Source organism: Lepidochelys olivacea (genome assembly GCF_965140295.1).
Source record: "Lepidochelys olivacea isolate rLepOli2 genome assembly, chromosome: 4".
Taxonomy (NCBI): domain Eukaryota; kingdom Metazoa; phylum Chordata; order Testudines; family Cheloniidae; genus Lepidochelys; species Lepidochelys olivacea.
This window is the reverse complement of record NC_140414.1, coordinates 40646784-40656219: the sequence shown is the minus strand read 5'-3', so window position 1 is coordinate 40656219 and position 9436 is coordinate 40646784.

Sequence of the window (9436 nt, the reverse complement as noted above, 5' to 3'; positions counted from 1 at the left end):
GCTAATAGGCATTGCTCGTGCTTGCTCAATCCCTCTCCTCATCCCCATCTCCCAGACCTTTTTAAAGATCAGGAGATCATTTAGGTAAATGACATTGATCTGGGATTGTTTGATATGTTGATATGTGAAATTGCATGTACATCTGATTGTGTTTCATAGTCTGCATTTTGCTGTGAAATCGATAGGAGTGGAACCAAAATAGCAAGAATGTTAGAATTCTGCAGCAGTATATTTCAACATAAGTCTTGTGAGTCTGGTACAGTTTAATTTATGAACAGAAAAATAAAGAAAAATAATGGACAGCTGGAACCCTAATTCCACAATAGCACCTTATTCTGGTTAAATGCAAGAAATAATTTCCTGAAATTCATGTAAATGGCCACCAGATGTCAACCTTACTCCACAAAAATGATGATAATGGACCATTTGACTGGCAGTTCAAGCTCCTTAGTACTTCAGCTCTCCTTTATATATGGGTTTATATCACTGCAAATCTTGTCAAGTTAGCTACTGCACTTACTCTTTCACATAGCTTATAAAATCAACTGATGTGTAAGTGGTAATGTTCACATCGCCCCAGGAAGTACAACTGAACCCCATATTAACTAGAATGGTTTTAGCTAGTTACACATTTAATTCTGTATAACTGACAGAACTGAATAAGAAAAGAAAATTCTAGCCATCAAAGTTAATACAACTCTTTGGGGCAGCATGATACTCTTTATTAATCTTAAATTTTCAGGGTTTTTTTTTGCTATGTCTTAGTGAATAATGTTGCAGACCCTCAAGAAGAAAAGTTGAATAAGACCATTTAAATGTGAAAATGTTAAAAGTCAAGTTAAATGAAGAATAATTAAAACTCAGCAGCAGAATTAGATGCTCTGACTTTCTGAAGCATTTGCACCTGGTGTTTTTATTTCCAGATGTAAGTGTCATTTGTCTTCACACAGACATGGTTTCATATTTGTTACATGCCTGAGTGCAAATTTTTTTTTTTAAAAAAAGGATGTTATTCCGACTTCATCCATTCAGTAGTGTGAAAAATAAGATTCCAAAGGCCTAACCCAAGTGTTTTGCAGCTAAAAAGGGGGCTTTAATAGCTGGGAGAAGTACACATTAAGGACAAGCAGATCTCAAATCAGAGAGAATAAAACCTGAAACTGAGAATGATACAGAAGGATTTCACAAAATGATATTCTGAAACTGAAATTATTTGCTTATAAATGGGACTGGCATGGGATAGGTATCTCTCACTGGGGTGGCCTTTTATTAACACTCAACTGGTAAACTTCTCTATATCCACTGTGGCTTGCAATTAAGCCTGAACAAGTTTGGTTGCCTTTCACAGACAGATTTAATTTCATCCAGGTTTCAGCTCTCAGAATCAAATCATTTCAGATATAGCCATCCTTTTTGCTGCATACACCTGTTTCCACTCATTCTGACAGTTCCAGATTTAATGTGAAAAGGGCAGCAGGGCATGATGCTAAGATCGTGCTCTACATTCCTGAGAGTCTGAGCCAAACAGAGGAGATGATTCCATGACACCTATTTCATAATGCACATGGAACAATGTGATATTTCAGGGGCCTGAGTTCTAGACATTGACAATTAAATATGGTTTTGCAGAGAAATCACTGTGCTTAGTTAATATTTTGACCAAGAAACTGAAGTGAGGTGCAGTGCATTTATTTATCTGGCACCATTAGTCATATTGGGAATCAGAAATGGAACCCCAGTACTATGATGGGGTGAACTGGTTTAGAAATAAATTAAGAGCCCCTGCCAAACCTTGACCTATTTTCAGAAATGAATATGGATAGAAAAACCAAAATACCATAAAAATGAGAGCTCAGATGCAAAGGAAAAAGTCAAGCCCTTAATCCTTCTGTATCCCAGTTCTCCATCTGCAATATAGAGATAGTGTTTTCTTCAGCCCACATTTTTTTGTCCTGCTTATTTAGATTGTCAGTTCCTTGGGACAGGGACTGTCTCTTATGAGTCTGTACACGCTAGCACAGTGGGACCCCCAAGACTCATTTGGAGATTTTAACTGTTGCTGTGATACAAGTAATAGTTAATAGCAGCAAACAGGAAGACCTAGGGCAGCATATTTACATAAGGCACAATCCTGCAAGGTGCTCAGCTGCCCATGTAGTCCCCAGGAGGAGAGGGTGCTGAGAGCACTTTGTAGGTTTGATCCTCTGGTTCTCTCTTTCTACTTGCCTCAAATATGAGAATTCTGTGGTGCAAATTCTGAATAAACTAAAAAGCCTATAGCAAAGATAAAAAGAGAAAATCTGGTTAATAAAAGGATTTATTTCCGTAACTAAAAAAAACCCCAACCCTCTACTGCAAGTGAAATAGACATTTTCAAATACCGCAAGGCAGAAAACAAATCAGCCATAGTAATAATGATTACAATGAGCTTGTGATTCATATTCAAAGCAGTATAATTACAGTGAATATCATATTGGATTTCAAAATGAGGAAATAATTTTAGTGCTTTCTAGGTTAAGGATAAACATAACTGATTTATGATTAATACCAAGGTCTGGCTTATTTTGCAAATATATTGTGTTTCACACATTAATGAGGATAAAGGCATTTTTCTCATTTCTATATGAAACCCAATATTCACATACCAGAGGCAAGAGGAGGGATATTGGCTGGAGCTACTGCTAGATGAATACTTGACATCATTCATGCCAAAGTCAAGTCCATCTGTTGCATGGCAGCAGAAAGATGAATGGGATGATGAAAGATTAAAGAGAACATGGAAGTTTTTGAAAGTTGTATTGATTAAGTAACAATTATGAGAAAGCAGGTTCACCTCTTCTTGTCAGCTCTTGTGAATTACATAAGTGCAACACATTTCCTGGGACTTATTGAGAGTTGGAGGTTAGTGGCCCAAAAGCTGTGCCTTTGACCACCAACTCTTGCCAGTTGCTTATTAATGCCAAAGAAGTGCTAAGCACCAAGCTGTCGTCACTGTTACCAGCTAAGGAAACAAATAGGCGTGTGTATTATCATTACAGCACGTGCAGTTTCATTTAGTGAGCCCTGGACATCTTTAAAGAATTAGGGTCTGATCCTGCAAGGCGTCAAGCTCCTTCAGTGCCCATGGATTTGATTTGGAGTTTGGGTACTCCGTTTGCTGGAGGGCTCTTATAACCTCACAGGATCCAGCCCTTGTGTTATTTATTTAGATTTAAAAATATAGATGCCGATCCAAGGCCCTAAAACATCATTAATAATACAATAAAATTCCTACAGCATTAAAATGATCAATTCAACAGGAACACAGCCAGCAACCTACCGAGACTCTTTTCCACCCCTTCATCATTGTGGGAATATACCTTCAGTCCTCTCCAAAGACGCTGTCAAACAGCTGTCTTTTGCAACACATCTGGAAGGTCACCCAATCTGGACTGTGTCTGACCAAGGGGAAAGCAAGTTCCAGAGTCCTGAAGCTGTCCTAGAAACTATTGCCAGCTGCCCTGTCTTTTCTAAGAAGTGGATCCAGCTCGATTGCCCTTGTTGACTGCACTGCTACATTCACCTTTCAGGCTGCTTGAATCATTTCTCGCTATTCCATCTGAGATATTATTAAGGAGGGTATTTTGTAGGATTAAATTTTAAAAAAAAAATTAGATTCAGCCACATTTTAATCCAATGCAAGAGCAGGATGGTGGTGATCCCCCATGGAAAATACCAGACTGATATTTTTTGAATTTAAGATATTTCAGGGTTAAATCAACAAGGGGAAAAAGTCATTTGACTCTTACCTGATCATCATCCTGCCACAGTGATGGGAATTGTTGGTTGCTCCATCTGTGCATATCTGACATGCTGCTTTGCTTGTGATGAGGTGCACATGACAGCCGTTTGACATGACAGAAGGCAGGAGGTGCACTCCATATCCGTATTGCTTGTGGGAGTGGCAAGAAACTGAAATGCTCTTTGGGCTGAGTGACTTCTGTGCCAGAGATGTAGAAATTCAACTTCAACCTAAGGGTCCAATCCTGCTCCCACTGATGTCAATGACAAAACTGACAATAGCAAATTCCAGCAGAATCAGACTAACTCCCTTTCTTGTGTTTAGTGGAATTTTACTCTCCAAAAGTCTTCATAGCCAGGGAGGAAGGCACTACTCAGGACACGTAAGGTCATCAGAAACAAGCCCTAGAAGATTTACATTCAAGATGGAAACCAGGATTTATTGGGTTTAATCCTAATCCTTACTCCTGTGAGAACATTAAGTGACATAGGACCAGACTGTATCTGGCCCTTATGTGAATGCACAGGGAGTCTTCCCTGCCCCACCCCTCTCACACTATCTGCTTAAGGACTAACCACTTTTGGAGTCCCAGGACTTTGGGGAGCATAGGGACTGCTTCATCTCTGCACCTTTCTGTTCCTGCTTCTTTATAGAGATCAGCCACACGGGCCCATACAGCAGATTAGCCACACTGGGCTAATCAGGGAACTTGGGGAGAGATTGCAACTCTAGAGGCAGAATCACTCCCTGGGATGGTGCAGGTCTGCATCACCTCTATTACAGAGTAATGCGTGGGAATGCATAGAAAGTTCACAAGCCTGTGCTAAATAAAGGGCACTAGCCCTTCTATCTCTAAACTAACATTGCGAAAGCATATGCCATGGTAGTAATAGATACTTTCTAAGGGTACGTCTACACAGCTTTTTAAAACTCACGGCAGTGATGGCTATCAATAGGATCTGCACTTAAAAAAGCAGACAAAGCGTATACAACACATACGTTTTAAGGGCAACATGTTAAAAAGCAGAAGAATCTTCTCTGGAATTCTTCAGCATAAATAATCGGGATTGTTTATTCAATATGAGAGAAGCTCTTCCATTGTTTTAAATTAAATCCTAACTTTTTTTCCCATGGGGTGGGGACCTCAACTTTTCCTACCACCATTCTTCACTGTTTTCAATTTATCAAAAGCAACCTTAGTTTAGCAAGAAAAGCTACTCTAATAGAGATCTTTATTTTAAAATAGAAGGAAGAATACAGTAGATTATAGGAGAATGTTCTGCTTGGAGAAATGCATTTGACACAGGCCATATTGAACTATTTCACCTTATACATAGGGTTAATTTTTACTTAGAGTGACGATCCTTGGCATGACTCTGGCTTGATATAAAACCCCAAGATGGCAACACCACAAATTATTTCATTTGTTCTTTACCCCAGAAGAGAACTTAAAATTGTAGCAATTGGGTAAATCTAGCAGACCTATATGCTTTGTGCTTTTCTGAAAGTTGATGCTTGCACAGTACTTTGAAAGCATAAAAGCAATATATAGAAGGTAGATAATGTTTATTAGGTGGCAAGGGATTTCTGCATGCCTATACACCAAGGAGGTCATAGCAGTAGAAAATGGAGACTCTCTTTCTCTCCAAAACACTTAGGGCAAGGCTTCACTGCAGAATCAAACCAGGCTCTTAGCTATGTTTTAGCCAAGTCACTGTACCAGTCACACAGCAAAAACCTCTGACCTGGCATTGGAGGTACTTTAAATCTAGGTTAGCTTATCCAGGTGGGTGTGTGGATTAGAACCCAGACTTCAGTTTAATTCAGGCTGGAACCTACCCACTTTGCAGTATGGATGTAGGCAAAAATCACTTGAGTGCTGATACCTCTGTCTTGGGGAGAATTGTGAGAAGGCTATGTCCTCCCTCAGTTGACTGGGAAAGAGCCCAAGAGCATCTCAGCACAAAAAGCCAAGAAATACACCCCCAGACACACACAGGGAAGTGCAGAAACATGAGAACCAAGTAACATAGACTGGGCTTTGTCATGGGGATGTGCGCACCTAGACCAGACTAACTGAGGTGCTGAAATCCCAGTGCCAAATCAGCCAGCTTAACTCTGCAACAAAGACAGCGCCTTTGGGTAGGTTTACACAACTCCCCCCTCACCAAACGCACCAGTGGCAGCTGACTTGGGTTCATGGGGCTTGGGCTATTTAATTGTGGTGTAGATGTTCAGGTAGTGTCTACACAGTGTAGGCTCAGGTAGTGTCTACACAGCAATTAAAAAGCCCTTTAGCCAGAGCCTGAGCCAGCTGGCCAGGGCAGCTGCAGGTTTTTAATTGCAGTGTAGACATACCATTAGACTCTGTTCCATAAAGAATTTAAAGCATGCACTTAACTTTAAACATATAAGCAGACACTCTGAAACAATGGGATTAATCAAATGCTTGTAGTTAATCACATGGTTAAGTGCTTTGCTGGATCAGGACCTTAAAGAGCAGTAGGAAGGAGCAAGCCACAGCTTAGCAGTTATTTGTATTCTGTAGTTCATGGAACCACCTTTTTGTGTTAAACATTACATGGACCTGTAAGAGAACTGTCCATTTTTCACACCCAGGGGCAGTTCTGCAGCTTATTACCTCAGTTTTCCCTCTTCAGGGCTCTATAAACTCCACCAGTGCAAAGCCCTTAAAACATTCACCTCCTAGCTTTAAGTTATTTACTTATAGAATTAGAAAAACTCAGTGCTCAGGCTTCGTTCATCTCTGGTCTGAGTAGGTCAAACCCCATCCTACCTGGCTGGAATATTTTCTGCTAGCATCTCAAACTCTGCTGAAGTATTCTGCTCTCTGTAACAACACTATACTACAGCTTTCTGTTCCTGCTTCTTTATAGAGACCAGTTGCCCTCTATCAGGTGCTATCCAAGGCTGGTAATGAGGCACAGGTGGGTTGGACCAGGTCCCTCTTAAAGGGCCCAATCCACCCTATGACAGGGCTCTAATCTGCATTCTTATTTAAGACAAACTTCCATGGGAATTTTGCCTGAGTAAGGAGTGGGGCAGGAATATGAGCACATGAGCCTGAAAACACTTAGTACAACAGTGTCACAATCAGTCATGTTGACATCATTGGGGCTACTAGCACAGATTACCGCTCTAGTCAGACTTTGTAGAGTCTATACATACCTAAGGTTGGTAAGTGCTCTAGCCTCCTTCAATTAACAGAGGAGATACCAGACTTTTTTTTTCCTTTTTGCAGACTTGGTTGCCTAATACAGCCAAATGTTTAGAATTAAGGTAGCTATACCTTAGTTGAAGTAAGTGTCACATGACTGTTAGTGAACGTGCTCTGAAACAGTCAATATTTCCGTATTTTGATGTACATGTTTATTATTAAAACCTAATAAAGAGAGTCAAAACAGAAAAAACAGGATTGATCAGTTCTGGATTTCCCTACCTCTCTGCCTACCTTTGAAAAGCCAACTGCTGATGCTACTTTCAGCTTAATAAATACTGTGGGATGCAAAATCTGCATGTGATGAATGAATTATACATTCACATACTCAGTAGAATGAGTGTTCTTTGTAGCACCCAGAAAGCAGGTGACATGCAACATGATTGGGGGGAGGGATAGCTCAGTGTTTTGAGCATTGGCCTGCTAAACCCGGGGTTGTGAGTTCAATCCTTGAAGAGGCCATTTAGGGATCTGGGGCAAAAATTGGGGATTGGTCCTGCTTTGAGCAGGGGGTTGGACTAGATGACCTCCTGAGGTCCCTTCCAACCCTGATATTCTATGATTTTCCTTGGGGAAACAGGAGGAGAGTTGGCAAGAGGAAAAAAGCACATAATTTTGGAGTTATACTAATTTTGCAAAATGTAATACTATTGAGACCTTTATATATTTTGTTCTGTACCAACAATTATGATAATATACTTAATGATAATTATATAACTGTAAACATGCCTTTTGCATGAACCATGATTTACTACTTTGCTTAGGTTGCTGATTTTTCAGGTTTCTCTTGTTTGGGTGAAAAGTGCATTGTTCCCTCAATAATGAATGTGGATTAGTGGTGTGAGCAAAGGAGTAGGTTCCTGGAACTGAACTCTAATCCTGCTTTTATAGCTATGGCTTCTGTCCTCCCCCATGTGTGTGTTTAGTGAAGTCTGTGCCTCAGTTTACCTCTCTGCAAAAGAGAACACACCCATATGTAGTGCATATGTACCACTGAAACTTATTTAGATTTAGTAAAGCATGTTGAAGATTAAAAGTGCCAGGTGTTGTTATAACCTAAGACCTACAAATAGTGGAAGAGAAATCTGTACTTATCAAATATTTGGAGAACAGTAAATTGAAATGCAGTCACAATACAAAGGTATATAGTATATTTCAGTAGTAGAGTGAACAGTTTGGATCAGATTCTGTCCTCTCATGTGCATTGGCAGGTCCCATGGAAACTAGTGAGAGCTGGGCATGCACCAGCAGAGGGCAGAATCTGGCACTAACTGCATAGATTTTAAGAGATTTTTCAAACCCATCTTGTCCTAAGTAGAAACTAAAAGCTTGGAACAGAAACAGAATCTTCACAAGTCCTTTGTGCTGGAGCAATTTTCAATATGCAGTGTATTGTCTTGCCAGTGCAAAGCTGTGCACTGCAGTGTACCTTGGAAAAAATCTCTGCTTGTACACAGGTGTATCATCACTAATTTTTGTCCAGATACAGTATGTAGCCCGAATGATGTGCACCAGTGTATTGGATAGCAGCCAGAGCCCAGAGAGTGCACATTACAGTGCTTATATTCAGTTTTTCATACAAAATGTAAGATCTTTTACAAGAAGCTCTGTGACAGATTTCCAAGTAAAGGAGAAGTGTGAACTCTGATTTAACATATCTCAAAGCACAAGAGCCAGTGCAGACACTGAAATGTTGGAAGAAATGTTCCTAGAGTGATCAGCTGTACATAGCTAATATTGCAGATGACAATTAAAATAATTTAACTAATGAAACCTGATATGACCTTGGGACCTGTTACAATTTTCATGGACAATAACTTATTTTAGTGTTTTCTGTCACTTTTTTTGGTTAAAGAGATAATTTCCCCCCTCCCTCTTATGGCTTTTAATGTGGTCAGGAAACTGTTAGGAACAGTCAAATCAAATTGTAAATCCACAGAAGACATAGTCCATTGTATATTTTGCATATCTCATGGCTTCATGTATAGAAGACCAGAATCTGATCTCTCTCTTACAATAAAGGAAAGCCAGACCATGGGGAATTTATGTATTATTTTTATGGAAAAATATCCATGACTTGGTTTCTCCACTCCTGTTGTATCATTACTCACTCAGTGCTAAAGGGTTAATTTCTTCCCTGGGATAGGGGACTGGAGAGGAGTCACACAGGCAGTAGGCACATCTGCATTGGTGTGACTGAATTACCAAAAATTGCCAACGTGTGAATGGAGTTACCGTGGCAATGCAATGGAAGACCAACAACTGGACTTTAACTTTTAATGACTGGTAGATGGGAAGGCAGAACATATGGAATTGGCACGTTGAAACAAAAGTGGGAGGCAGGAGCAGACTGTGGGTGTGTCTACACAGCAGCTGGGAGGTGTAATTCCCAGCTCAGGAAGGTGTTCACGCACTAG